The sequence below is a fragment of the Cetorhinus maximus genome, chromosome 31 (assembly GCF_964194155.1).
Source record: "Cetorhinus maximus chromosome 31, sCetMax3.hap1.1, whole genome shotgun sequence".
In the NCBI taxonomy this organism is placed as follows: Eukaryota; Metazoa; Chordata; class Chondrichthyes; order Lamniformes; family Cetorhinidae; genus Cetorhinus; species Cetorhinus maximus.
The window spans coordinates 10,779,094-10,794,225 of NC_135909.1; the positions used below are offsets into that span (position 1 = coordinate 10,779,094).

The following is a 15,132-nucleotide window of genomic DNA, read 5'->3' on the forward strand; positions in this document are numbered from 1 at the left end:
TAACCCGCTCACTGAAGCTCAGTTTGTTTCCTGCCAGGGTAACTCAGCTCCTGACCTCATTGCAGCCTTGGTCCAAACCTGAAGAAAACAGCCGAAGTCAAGACGTGAGGTGCAAGTGACTGCACTTGAGTTCAAAGAAGCATTTGACCTAATGCGGCATCAAGGAACTCCAGCAAAACTGAAGTGAAAGGAAATAAGGCGGGAAACTCTCCACTGGTTGGAGTCGTCCCCGGGGTTTCTAAAATATTGGAAAATATTTCCAGCATGAACTGTAATTCGCTTATGATTGATGCACTTTGTGTGACAATGAAAGGATTCCTTGACGGCGTTTTGTTATACAGGTGGCTCGTTGGTCTAGGGGCATGATTCTCGCTTTGGGATTTTCGTTGAGTTAAAATGCGAGAGGTCCCGGGTTCAAATCCCGGACGAGCCCATCTTAATGCAGCTTTTTCATTTCGCCCTCGAGGTGGTGGCAGTTCCGGAAATCAGGACCAGGTTTGATCACCCGGGAAGTCATTGCAGGGAATGCATCACTTCAACACACCTGATATAAATGAATGCCAAGTTTAAAGAGCGTTTCTCCGTGCCATGAGACTCTGAATTAATTCTAATGCATCAAATGAGGGAACTGTCTATTTGTGGATTCACGAGGGAGGCTGATTGCACTCAGTTTCAATCTTGACTGAAAGGACAAGCAGAGCTGGGTACCCCAGTGTTTCATTTTAATTTACCACATTTTAGCTGTGTTCCGGTGCTTGCAGTGAGCTGGGAGGGGTTTCCTTTTGCTACCAAATGCTTGTAAGTTCCGGTCTTTCAGCGCTGGATTTTCACACTGTGTAGAAACATGTTGGATATTAGGTTGAAGTGTTTCACATCAGTCGATTTACAACAGTCCCTGATCTGATGTGATGCACATTTATTTTAATGACATAAACTACGTTTACATCTTTACACATCTTGCCGAATATTCAGTGCTTGTACCAAAGGGGTTCATTTATTTCAACGGTTCATGGATGCAAAAAGTATAGAAGGGGGTTTAATAACCAGCATTTTGCGACGAGGTGGCCGAGAGGTTAAGGCGATGGACTGCTAATCCATTGTGCTTTGCACGCGTGGGTTCGAATCCCACTTTCGTCGTTACTTTATCAACTGTTTTCGCCTTATGGGGATGATTTTGCAGAAGCTCTGCCTGGAATCACTGATGTGATTCTCCAACCCAGGTTATGAGGCCAGCTTGCTTCGACTTTTCTTGTAAGATCTTGGATTCGATACTTTTGTTCACAATAACATGGGAATCGGATTTAGAGTCCTTTCGACATGATATTTCCATCTCTTTCTAAGGGGAAACATTGGAGCAGTGGAAATATTCCGGGGACTTGGGTTCATTTCCCACCACAGTTGCTGATGGAAATTAAACTCAATAATTAAAACCTGCAATTAAACGCTAATCTCAGTGGTGGTTCACTGATGTCTTCCCTGGTCTGGCCTACGTATGAGATTGATTCTTAACTGCCCGCTGAGAAAGCCACTGAGTTCAAGGACAGTTTGAGATGTATAACAAAGACTGGCCTTGCGAGCGACGCTCACATCCCCTGAAATAATGTTTTAAAAGGGTGAATGCGCACCTCACTGATTGGATCTTCCATCAGCCCCTGTAATGGACAGACGTGTTGAATAATAAAGCGCTTTGTGACGTCAAGAAAAAGATCAATTCAGAACATCTCAGTGAAACCGAGGCTCAAACTCACATCTGCGAACAGAAGGAAATCAGAATGTTGGCAGTTTTTACAGAGCGATATTGTTGAGCTGAATGTTCACACTGGAAGGCTGTAAAGTTCCTCATTGAAGGATGAGCCGCTGTTCTTCGAGCGAACCTTGAGCTTCATCGGAACATTACAGGAGTCCGAGAACCGAGTGATCAGGGTGAGAGCCAGGTCGCCAGTCATTTCGTTTCACCAGCTTGACTGTGTGGATGAGTTGGTTGGACTTTCTGTTAATTTCGCGCACATTCTTGGCTATCAGTTTTGTCGCAGGAAAATGCCACTTCAACACTTTCTGTCAAAAGTAACCCCATTCCAACTCTTACTGCCCTGAGAAACTGCCACTTAGACATGTGATGACCAGCTATTGAAGTGAGCGCTGCCTAACTTCCCTGACCGTTAATTCCCCTTGAGCTTCTTTGCTAAGTCGAATTAAAGCTGAATTTCTGCAACTCCTATAACACAGCTAAAATATGGTCAAGTAATATGAAACTGTAACCCTCCCGCCCAACTCACCAACATCCGCCGCCACAACACGTCCCTCCCCTCAGTGCATCCCCCCAACTGCCACCACACTCGCCTCCCGGAACCACCAACCCACCCACCCGGCCCCACAGCCACCCGCAGCTCTGCCAGTCTGAATGTTCTTTCAGACAAGCCTACAACTCCATGTTGAAATCAGGCTGTGAACATTTCGACCCGATAGGGCTGTGTACAAATAGGGTCACATGGATTTCATGGTTCTGAAAGAAAACATACCTCGGAGACTGTGTTTTAAAAAGTGGACTTTTTTTTCCTTTGAGAAGAGAAGGACCAACTGCTTGATGTTGTCACAGATCAGTGCTGGGGGAGTTACTGTGGAACACTGACCCCATCTCAAGGACTGCACACCCTGACCTTTGCCTTGATCCATTGACGTTTAATGTTTGGCAAAATTGTCCCCTTTCTAAAGAAGGGTCATAAGGACTCGAAACGTTGACTTTGTATTTATTTCTCCCCACAGATGCTGTTAGACCAGCTGATTTTCTCCAGCATTTTCTGTTTTTGTTTCTGATTTTCAACATCCCCATCATTTTGCTTTAATTTCCCCTATTTCTCTTTTTAATATCATGGTTTTCTATTATGAGTGCGTGTCTGTATGTGTGTTTGTGTGTGTTTGTGAGAGAGGGAGAACGTGTGTGTGTGTGTATGTGTGTGTGTGTGTGACTTATGGTATCTCGAAAGATTAATTCGCATAATTTCAGATCCATACTGAATGTTCATAAGCTTTATTTTTCTATTCGAAAATACCTTTTTTTATAATAAACAAATAAATTTATGGTTTATTGAAATAATCCACTTTTAAACCTATTTTATTCTCGGGAACACTGGTGAAGGTAAATAATTGGCCATTTTGGTGAGTGAAATGAACATTTGAGCCAATGTTGTGACCTGTGGAGTAGTGGGACTAGACCAAGGGCGCACTCCTCCCATCCCGCTCGTAACAGGGCGCTCACTCAGAAACTTAGCTCCAGGTCACTGTCGACTCCTTCTGTAAAGCAGATGACATATTGGGCTTCTCACTAAACATGCAGAAAACTAAGATCCGATTCAAATATTCGTGACTGAGGAAGATCCCCAGAAACGGCTGCACACAAAGAGCTTACTGAAAGGTCAAATTATGTTGTTTCAGTGAGTCATAGAAGTGCCCTTAGAGCAGGTTAAGCAGCATTTCCTGTGTTTCAATGATAAATTCGGATCTGAATTTAAAAGGAAAGGGTAAATATTTGTAATACTCATGAGCTCCGTCCGCCGCATGACTGAGGCGAGCTCATTTCTCGACCTAATCACTGAGAGACACAGACACAAAGAAATAATAATAAACAAGAGGGAAACGATGGATTAATTGGATTCCAATTACGGTCCCCTGGTTAATGTTAAAAGAAGCACCATTGCAATGGATCAACAGACGGATTTTCAGGAATTTAAATTCCCAATGACCGATCGATGGACCAGAAGCTGGGAACATATGAGGGTTGTTAGCATAGTTTAATGGGAGCTGAGTTGACCAGCGGTTTTTCAAATGTTTTTATCAAGAAAGGTGAAACCGAGCTTTATTCCAGTAACGTGGACCAGCGGGCACAGAGCTGCCCATGTGCCTTGGAGGAGGGCAAGTCTCCCCTCCCCTCAGAAGCTGCACTGGGTATCCCCAAAAACTGATGGCAATATCAGCTGGCAAATAACACGAGCAACAGCTGCCCAGGTAAAAGGATTTGCAATTTGTTGCCGAAGAGTCCATTCGACATGATATTTCCATCTCTCTCGAAGGAGAAACATAGGAGCAGTGGAAATATTCCGGGGACTTGGGTTCATTTCCCACCATAGTTGCTGATGGAAATTAAACTCAATAATTAAAACCTGCAATTTAACGCTAGTCTCAGTGCTGGTTCACTGATGTCTTCCATGGCCTGGCCTACATATGAGTTTGATTCCTAACTGCCTGCTGAAAAAGCCACTGAGTTCATGGGCAGTTTGGGATGTGTAACAAAGACTGGCCTTGCGAGCGACGCTCACACCCCCTGAAATAATGTTTTAAAAAGGGTGAATGCGCATCTCACTGATTGGATCTTCCATCAGCCCCTGTAATGTACAGACGTGTTGAATTATAAAGCACTTTGTGACGTCAAGGAAAAGATCAATTCAGAACATCTCAGTGAAACCGAGGCTCAAACCCACATCTGCGAACAGAAGGGAATCAGAATGTTGGCAGTTTTTACAGAGCGATATAGTTGAGCTGAATGTTCACACTGGAAGGGTGTAAAGTTCCTCATTGAAGGATGAGGCGCTGTTCCTCGAGCGAACCTTGAGATTCATTGGAAAATTTTGTGACTGGATTCGAACTCTAAATCCTGTATCAATGACATCTCAAATAAAGCTGTCGGCTGCTTGAAAACGCAGCAGTTAAACTTTCTGCCTGATCATGAGAGCGACTGTGACATTTACAAAACTAAATCATTTGATAAAATAGTTCAAAAACCATCAAGATTGAAATCCTATGAGGAAAAGTCAAGTTATTATTGAGAACTCTGCTGAGAAAGCTTCATTGGACAGCACAGAAATCAGGTGAAGAGTCTGAGTAAATCGACACCAGCGAACAAGTCAACATCAAAACTCAATCAACTCTTGTGAAGATCAGTGAGTAAAAGCTGAGTGCTCCGTGCACCATCAGCTCATCAAGTAGATGTATTGTCTGGATAAAGCGTTCTGTTTAGAACAGGATTTATTGACCTGAGTTGAGCAGGCACGTTATTGCAGAACAAATAAGTCACCTCTAGATTTTACCTTGAAAACATAGAAACTAGGAGCAAACTTCTAGTTTGTTGATATTTTGAATTCAATTAAACTGGAATTACAGTGCAAATGAATTGATATTCAAAATCAAACCTTACTTTCAGGTAAATTATGTGGAACAATTAAATTACAAACAAGAACTCAAGTGACCTGTGAGCTCAAACACAGAGAGAGTAAATTTCAGAGTGAAGACTTAAAAATTTCAATTTTTTGCAAGTGAGGGTTAAGTGCAGAGGGGGAAGGAGCTGCTGTGTAATTTTAACCCAGATACTGCAGCAAAAGTACAAGAGGGAAGGAGTGGAACACTCTAAATAACGAGAACTTTACTTAAATAGACAACTCATTTCAGTGAAATGTTGGGACAGCTGAGAGCTGTTGCCTACACATCCTGTGCTCTGTGGGAATTCCAAATAAGTCTGATGATAATAGTCAGATTCATAATACATTAGCGAACTAAGCAGAATACAGAAAGTGCAGAGGAGAGATGGAAAAAGGAAATTAGATCAGAAGAGAGAGCGTATAAGAAAAGATTTGCAGGTAACAACCGAAAACACTGAAGATTTTTTACCAGCGTAAGGGCAGTCACTGAAAGGGGGGGCGGATTTGGAGATCCTGTGCGGGGAGAGGGCATGGCTGACGTACTAAATGAGAACATACAAACAAACTAATTAGCAGCAGGAGTAGGCCACTCAGCCCCTCGAGCCTGCTCCGCCGTTCAATAAGCCCCTGCCTGATCTGATTGTAACCTCAACCTCACATTCCTGCCTACCCCCAATAACCATTCACCCCCCACCCCCTTGTTAATCAAGAATCTATCTAGCTCTGCCTTTAAAATATTCAAAGTCTCTGCTTCCACCAGCTTTTGAGGAAGAGAGCTCCAAAGACGCTCGACCCTCGGATAGAAAAGAAATTCTGTCTGAAATGAGCGACCCCTTGTTCCAGATTTTGCTACAAGAGGAAACGTGCTCTCCACCTCCACCCTGACAAGACCCTCAGGATCTTAAAGGTTTGAATCTAGTTGCCTCTTACTCTCCTGAACTCCAGGTGATACAAGCCTAACCTGTTCAATCTCACCTCATAAGACAACCGGCCCATCCCTGGTATTCGCCTCGTAAACTTTGCACTAAACCTGTCATCACAAAACAAGTGGATGCTGCTAATGTCATTGGTGGGGAAATTGGATAGGATGAAAATAGATGAAGTGGAAGCTATCACAAGGCTGGCACCGCTCACAGTAGAAAAGCTGCTCGATCCGCATTGGATACACCTTGGATTACTGAGGGAATGAAGGGTGGAAATAGCGGAGACTCGAGCCACAATATTTCAATCCTCCTTGGATATGGGAGTGAAGCCAGACGACTGCAGGTTGTTGATGTTACATCCGTGTTTAAAATGGAGAGGGATAAACCCAGTAACTACAGAGCAGTTAGTCTCATGCTGGTGGTGGGGAAACGTTTAAAGACAATAATCCAGAACAAAGTTAATTGTCACTCGGTAGAACATGAGTTGATAAATGATAACCAGCACAGATTGGTTAACAGAAAATCAGCACTGAAATACTTAATAAAGTTCTTTGATGACGTGTCAGAGAACATTGTCCAGAGGAGCCAGGATGATGATGTGTGTCTGGACTTCCAAAGGGATTTGAAAAAGTCCCACATAATGAACCTGTTGGTAAAATTCCAGCAGCTGGGATTAAAGGGCCAACGACAGCATGGATACAAAATTGAATAAGGGACAAAAAGGGTAAAGTAGTGGAGAGCTCATGACTCTGAAGAAGGATCATACGGACTCAAATGTTAACTCTGTTTCTCTCTGCACAGATGCTGCCAGGGCTGCTGAGTTTTTACAGCATTTTCTGTTTTCTTGTAAATTTTAATAACTTCCAGCCTACATTCTAGTTTGCTGATAACACTAGGATAGGTGACATGTTTAGTAGCGTATGTGGGAGCAGCAAGTTTCAAAGGATCATTGACAGATTCAGTGAGAGAATAAAACTTTGGCCGGTGGTGGTCAACATTGGGAAGAGTGAGGTCATCCACCTTGAACTAAATAAAGATCCGAGAATTTCCTAAACAGTCAGAAACTTGGGACTGTGCCGGAGGAGCCGAGAGTGAAAGCTAAGTGAAACTGGAGGGTGGAGAAAGAACAGCGGCAGAGCTGCCTGAGAGCAGCCGCGAGGGAGAGAGAAGGAGAGAAGAGTGAGAGTGGCGGGGGATAAAGAGCTGAGAGGAAGGGGCTGGAGCAAACCGGCCATGTTCAAAATATTCAATGCTTGATATCACAGGAAAGGAGGTAACTGGTTAGTTTGTGCCAATTTCTCTGTTTTTCTCTTTCTAAATTAGGACATTGATTGAAACGAGGCGATGAGAATTTAAAAAAAAAAAATCAATCAGGGTAAGTATAACAGTAAGTGCCAGTGTGATAACTGGAGTCAATGGGAATCATGGGGAAAACTCTCTGCTGCTTGGAGTCATACCTACCACAGAGGAAGATGTTTGTCGTTGCTGGAGGTCAATCATCTCAGCTCCAGGACATCATTGCAGGAGTTCCTCAGGGTAGTGTCCTCGGCCCAACAATCTTCGGCTGCTTCATCAATGACCATCCTTCCAAAATAAGGTCATAAACCTGATGATTGCACAAGGTTCAGCACCATTCACGACTCCTTGGAGACTGAAGCAGTTCATGGCCAAATTCAGCAAGACCTGGACAATAGCCAAGCTGAGCAGACAAGTGGAAGAAACATTCATGCCACACAGGTGCCAGGCAATATATAATATATTAATTACATATTAATTATATATACATATATATATATATGGAAATGAATGTACTATCGCCAAGTTTGCGGATGACACAAAACTAGGTGGGAAGGCAAATAGTGAGGGTAATTCAAAGTGTCTAAGAAGGGATATAGACAGGGAAATCTTGTTAGATTATTGTTTTAGAGTTCCTTCAGAATGTAAGCAGCAGGGATGATAAAGGGGAGCCAGTTGTGTTCCAAAAGACATTCTGTAAGGTGCCACATAAAATATCACTACACAAGAAAAGGGTATATGTTGTTAGGGTTCATATATTAGCATGGATTGAGAATATGACAGGAAACAGAGAGTCAGGATAAATGGGTCATTTTGAGCTCGGCAAACTATAACTAGTGGACAGATGCAGAGTGAAGTGTTGGGCCTCTACTATTTACGATCGATGTTAATGTTTTGGATGATGGTACCCACTGTATTGTAGCAAAATTTGTTGACGATGCAAAGATAGGAATAAAAGCAAGTTGTAAGGTGGATACAGAGAGTCTGCATAGATATGTAAATGTTTAAGTGAATGGGGATAAAATAGCAGATGTAGTACAATGTAGTAAAATGTCAGGTTGCCCACTTCAGCAAGAAGCATAGGAGAGAGGAATATTACTGAGATGGAGAGAGACTGCAGAATCCTGTGGTACAGAGGGATCCTTGTACAAGAATTACAAAAAATGTTTAGATGACATTGCAGAATGCTGCAGTACAGATGGATATGGGTGCCGCTGTATAAGAATCATTTTAAAAAAGTTAGCATGCAGGTGCATCAAATACTTGGGAGGGCATGCGGAATGTTGGTCTTAATTGCAAGGGGACTGGAATAGAAAAGCTGCAACTGTACAGGGCATTGGCGAGACCACACCTAGAATAATGGGTGCTGATCTGGTCTGATTACTGAAGGATGGACATTACTTCCATGAAGACAGTTCCCGAGAAAGGTGACTGGGATATTCCCTCGACTCAGGGGGTTTTCTAACGAGGAAGGGTTGATCAGGATGGATCTAGACTGACTGGAATTTAGAATGACTTAACATTATGATAGTGAATGAGCATCTGGCAATGAGTGACCGCAATATGTTAGAGACAGACATTCAGTTCGAGCAGAAAGGTCACATACATGCTAGTTATCACCTCAAGTAAGGCCAATAAGGACGGAATGAGTGGTAAACTGAGCACGTTAAATTCCCATCAGCTATTAACAGGTAAAACAAGACAGGAAACAATCAGAGGCACTCAAGTAATAATAATTTAGTGTAATCTGTACCTAATGCAAACCCGAAGGAATGAAACTTTTATGATTATTACGGTTAATATTATTAATAATGGGGACGGAATTTCATAAATTAAACCAGTGCTTAAGAAGGAATGACAATTTCTGTCCAGATAATGATGAACTGTGTATTTGGTGCGATGCTGTCTCCGCTATGCTGATAGTTTTGCACTTCTCGATGGCTCATGTCACAGGGAGGACGCTGCTGTTCAAATAAAAATGACGAATTACTGCAGGGTGTCCTATAGATCGGAAAAGCTGCGGCTAAGTTCCCCTCCGAGTCACTCATCATCCTGACTTGTAAATATGTCGCCGTTCCTTCACTGTCACTGGGTCAAAATCCTGGAACTTACTTCCTAACAGTACTGTGGGTGTACCTACACCGCACGGAAAGCAGCGGTTCAAGAAATCAGCCCACCACCACCTTCTCAAGGGCAACTCGGGATGGGCAAAAAATTCAGGCCCAGTCAGCGAAGCCAACATCCCGTGAATTAACTTTAAAATATATGACCTTCACGATATTGTTTCCATCTAAGAGGATGGTTTTTTCTATTCAGATAATCATACAGTGATAGTGAAGAGGAGGCGGCCACACAGGACATTGCGCCTGTGCCAGTTCTTTGGGAGGAATGGGCTTGAGGGAAAGGGGAAAGCATTGGCTGGGATGTGTTTGCAGCATTTACAGCTTGTATCCATCTGTGAGATTTAGAGCTTTGTTAGATGTTAGAGATTTGTTGAAGACTGAATTTTTGCACTGGAAGCAAGAAACTGTTGCAAATAACAGACATGGTTGTGGGCAACAGAAAATACTCCCTTTTGGCATTAATGAGAATGTAAATAGTAGAGGATGGTTTCGATCCATCGACCTCTGAGTTATGGGCCCAGCACGCTTCCGCTGCGCCACTCTGCTGCTTGGTCTTTAATGTCAACTGTTCCATTATGGTGTTAAAGTGTTTCACATGTTTAGAATATATTTCCTGCTGTGGAATTGTGCTCTCTGGTGTTGAGAAATGTTCTTTGTTGTTGTGTAAAATGCTTCCTTGCAGTACAAACGTGTTCCCGGTTGTATAAATATGATGGCCGAGCCAGCGAATCTCATATCCATTGAATTTTTAAAATGGTTCCGATCTGGTGCACTTCTCAGGTCTGGCCAGTAGATCTCAGCACACTCAGGGAGCGACAGAACAGACAAGAAGCGTTCACATTTTATTGGACGGCGAAGGGAGGTATTTGGAATTACTAACGGTGGAGGTGACATTTCATAATACTTTGTTATACCAAGCAGAAGTTATAATGTTGTGCTGAAACCATCCGACCGTTGTTTTGTATTTGAGAGTGAGATACATTCTTCACTGCCCTTTTCTGGCCCATTTTGTGAACGTGGGATTCAATATCTATGTCACTCACTGGTACTGTGTGAAACTGAGAGACATTCTGAACCTGTCAGTCTTGGTTACTGTATGTGGAGACATTGTCAGTGGAACTGCCAATGTGTTTGGATTTATTCTGACAGTCACTCTCTTGGACAGTATATTTGTGTTAGATTCCATTCCTATCTGTATCAGTATTTTCTGATACTGAGAGAGGTGGGTTACATTGTGAAACTGTCAGTGGAACTGTATGTGTGGAAGGATTTTGCTCTATCTAAAATGAGTGTTGGAGTCATTCTGTGTCTCTCATTCTCTGGTACAATATACCTGTGTCATATTGAGACTGCATATTGCATTTTCTGGTATTGTATGAGGGTCTGGACACTTTTTGAGCCTGCCAGTAGAACTGCAGGTGTGCAAGTGTTTTGTTCTCAGTCACTTTCTGGTAGTGCAAATGAGTTTGGGACTCATTCTGAATCTCTCACTCTTCTGTGTGTGTGTGTGTTTAACTCTATCAGTCAGTACTTCTGTATGTGAACATGGAAATCATTCTGAATCTGAAGTCTTTGGTGCCCTTTTTTTATTCATTCGTGGGATGTTGGCTTCGCTGGCTAGGCCAGCAGTTATTGTCCATCCTTAATTGCCCTTGAGAAGGTGAGGTGAGCTACCTTCTTGAACCACTGCAGTGCATGTGGTGTAGTTACATCCTCAGTACTATTCGGAAGGGAGTTCCAGGATTTTGACCCAGCGACATTGAAGGAACAGCGATATATTTCCAAGTCAGGATTTTGAGTGTAGTATCCACTCTGTATCTGTTACATACATGTCGGACTCTCGTAACGTGTGTGAGCGTAGGATTCAATACAGATCTGTCAACGGCACTCTGTATCTGTGATATTGTAAAGTAAGTGTGGGAATCATACGTTTATTTCATCACTTGGTTGTGTTTGTGTGCATGAGATTCATTCTGTATCTGTCAGTGGGACTAATTTTATGTCTGTCAAACTTTGGTATTATTAAAAATTGTGAGATTCAATTGGTGTTTTTCAATCATCGGTATTGTATGTGAAAGTGGAGTTTATTGTGTGTGTGTTAGTGTGTGGTATTCCATTTGTATCTGTCTGCATCTGTTACTCGGTGTGATGCTTGGACTCTTTCTAAATCTCTCAGTGGTACAATTGGTGTGTCTTTTTTTTAATATCACTCAGATTCAGCTATTGTGAGTGAGTGCAGTGAACAGCCTGTATCTTTCAGCATCTGACACTGAAAATGTGCTTGAGAATTATTCTCTGCTTCTGTGTGAGTGTGGGATTCATTAGATAACCTTCAGTCTCTGGGACTAATTATAAGTTTGGATTCATTCCACATACATTTCCAGCAGAACAACAGGCCACTGAAATGGTAGGTTTAAAGCAAACAATGTGTGTCAGCTTTGGATGGGTATTAAATCTCTGTCACTGTGAACACAATTGTGAAAGATAATGTATCCTTCAATCTGATCTTGGATTGGTCCGCAAAGTGTAACTCCAGCTTGTACGAAACGATTTGATATGTGGCATTCAGTCTGATTCTGAGTCAGAATTTCCACACAAATGCAAAATGGAGCTCAGTCCTGAACTGGTAAAGTATCTTTAATTTGACACTGTGTGAGGATTTAGAATTAGCATGTAGTTTATAGCTCAATCCATACTCATCAAATTAATATTGTATCTCAGTTTCGTAATCAGGGTGAGTTTTAACTAGAGTCTGAGTTTGTATCTCAGGGTATACTCGCTTTCAGAATATCTCAAACTGATAATTTAATTGAGATTTGGATTTGCATCTAATGTATGTGTCAGGACACAATGTGGGAATTAATACTGCAATTTATAAACTAATGATGTGTGCAAATATTGGACTGCTGCATAACATGAATCTCAGTGTACACTATCAAGGTTAAGCCTGTAAACTTGAAACTGGGAACATGCATCAGTTTTATTTGACATTTAGTTTGTAACTGAGGCTGTAATATTGTGGGATTGACCTGCTAAAAATTGGATCGTGGGTGAGAATTTGGACTACCCGTCTGTGGTGCTGAGTCGAGGTAACATTGGAACAACGTCTATCTCTCCTGCACTGTTGATTGATGGATGGAAAGTGTGACTCTGGAACTACTTCTGCTGTCTGAGACTGTGAAATTGATGACCTGTCTGTGTCTCTGTGCTCTGTCAGTGATAATGTACGGAATGTGTGGGAGGAACTGGCGGGAATCTTCATTCTAGCTTGGCTGGAGGAAACACCATATTTATTCTGGTTCCTTCAATTATTTGCCTGTTGGAAAAAAAGTATATTTTAGGACTCACGTACAAGTGGGGTAGAAGATACAGATTCCATCAGTTTGACCTCTATAAATAATCATTGTGAAAGGTTTGAGAAACTTTAGTCAGGCTCAAGCTCTGATTGGTCAGTCCATTCTCAATCTAAATCTTCAACCAATCGGAGAGCCAGGTACCAGGAATTGGAAGTGCCGATTGGCTTATATTTTCAAACTCGAAAAGCCCGCCAAATAGAGGGCAAAAAAGATAATAGCCGAACGGCTTAATTTCCAGGCAATTTTAGTCTCACACTTTAGGAGCTGTAATATTGCATTTTGCGTCTCAGAATCCTGGCGCTATTTTAGGAACAGATTAAATGTGTCAATCTCTTATCTGTAACTGGCAGTAACAAAGCAGCGATTTAAAACAACCAATCTCAGCTCACTGGAAACGCAATAACATAGGTTACCAACCGACTCCTTCACACAGGCTTCGCCGGGACAGAGAGAAACGGCTGATTTCTGATCCTCTCCCCTGAAAGCGGCCGAGAATGTTACAATCGGAAGAGCGGAGCGCTCCAGCAGCCACACGCTCAGCATAGCTGCTCTTTCTCAGGAGCCTGTGAACACGTCCCGCGGGGAGCTGCAGTCCAGCCCGGGAGGAGCGAGACTTGGCTTTGGCTTTGTCCTGGGCTCTACCGCCGGTCTTTCTACAATCTTACACACACTTACACCACGAATGAAGAATTCCTCCCGCACTTACCCTTCCCCTATCTTCTGGGGAATGCAGTCGGTCACTTCTGAATGGTCAAAGTGTTCGGAATCTCATTGGGTGGCTTTCGTAACCAGTCAGAGAGCAGCCTATTTCACCAACTTTCAAATTCAATGAGAAAATGGGCCGGAGATTGACTGAGCCAAACTGGCAGAGCTGAAACAGGTTTTCAAATTGAACATTAGCGCCAATGTATTGAGAATGGCTGAAAAAAGAGACATGTCAAAGGTTTTCCTTCTGCACTCAACAGGACACTCCCAAGAAAACCAATATAAGGGGAAGACAACAATTTATACTGATAGAGAATATACTTCAGGGTGGAAAGTGACGGTCTTAGGCCCGGTCATGAGCTTGTGTGATACACAGCGCGAAATGATCTGATCAGGGTAGCCATTACCCTGCAGGATGCCTTTGATGAGCCCGATTTCAGCATCAAGCTTGCACGGTGAGCAAATGGCTCGGGAACTATTTACAAGGTTGCCGATAAGACCAATCTTACAGAGCGGTGAAGGTCGGCTTGCGGTAAACCTGGTAGAGAATCCTCTGGAAGATTTCACAACTAGTGTGTTAAGGGAGGGGAGTTATTTTGACTGCTCCATTTCATAGGTGAATTTGAGCGCAGGATGGAGCCCATAAAGACATGTAAGGAAATTGTTACATGCAGCTGCGGATTTAAATATAGCAAACGTATCATCCATATATCGGAAATATGCGAGAGGGAGGAGGTGAGGCGTCTTTCCACCCAAGGCCCCAGTTTTACGATCCAAAAACGTGAGTGATGAAAATGTTAGATCTACTTTGTTTCGTTAGTCCATTATTTTCTTGTTGGATATCTTCCCACACTTTCTGTTGTTCTTTATCTCATTCTGGAAACCACAGAGATGAATTCCGTGGGCCCGGAATTGTGGTCTGACCACGGATAAGGCTGAAAATAAATCACTACTGCGATGGCCGGGAATCGAACCCGGGTCAACTGCTTGGAAGGCAGCTATGCTCACCACTATACCACCATCGCACACTTCTTTAAATTACAGTCAGCATTTATAATACCGCGAAAAACACTATATCTTTGGCATCTTGTATCTGATTGATAAACTGTTTTGCAATAACTCTCACCATGTTTATGTTGTTTTACACACATTTAAAATGTCCCCAAATAAGTTACCTCTTTGCACGTCTCACGTGCAGCCAGCAGAGGGCACCAGTCCACAATAAATTGGCTCCTACTCTTTCTGTGGACACATCGAGACAGGAAAAGGTCTGTTGCTGCCCGGGGAACGGGCCGTGAAACAGACAAAGATAGTGACCAACTACAACGGCTCCACTGGAAGGGATGATGAAGTTCACTCACTTTCTGATACTGCGTGTGAGTGTGGGATGCTCATGTTGAGTGTGGAACTCAGTCTGGATCTGTCAGTTTCTGGTGTTGAATGGGAATATGGGAGTCACTCTCAATATCTGGGACTCTTTGTAACATATTCTGCATCTGTTAGTCTTTGGTGCTGAATGTGAGAATGGGTTTAATTCTGT

General features: G+C 42.7%; 3 non-coding genes across 3 annotated transcripts; 2 read left to right on the forward strand and 1 right to left on the reverse strand.

Moving 5' to 3' along the window:
- Positions 1-343: 343 nt before the first annotated feature.
- Positions 344-433, forward strand: trnap-ugg (transfer RNA proline (anticodon UGG)). Its single transcript is given in 2 exon segments — positions 344-379; positions 398-433. It is a non-coding gene; the product is annotated as a tRNA-Pro (tRNA).
- Positions 434-1,055: 622 nt separating this feature from the next.
- On the forward strand, positions 1,056-1,137 carry trnas-gcu (transfer RNA serine (anticodon GCU)). Its single transcript has one exon. It is a non-coding gene; the product is annotated as a tRNA-Ser (tRNA).
- Positions 1,138-14,545: 13,408 nt separating this feature from the next.
- trnag-ucc (transfer RNA glycine (anticodon UCC)) lies at positions 14,546-14,617 on the reverse strand. Its single transcript has one exon. It is a non-coding gene; the product is annotated as a tRNA-Gly (tRNA).
- Positions 14,618-15,132: the final 515 nt, after the last annotated feature.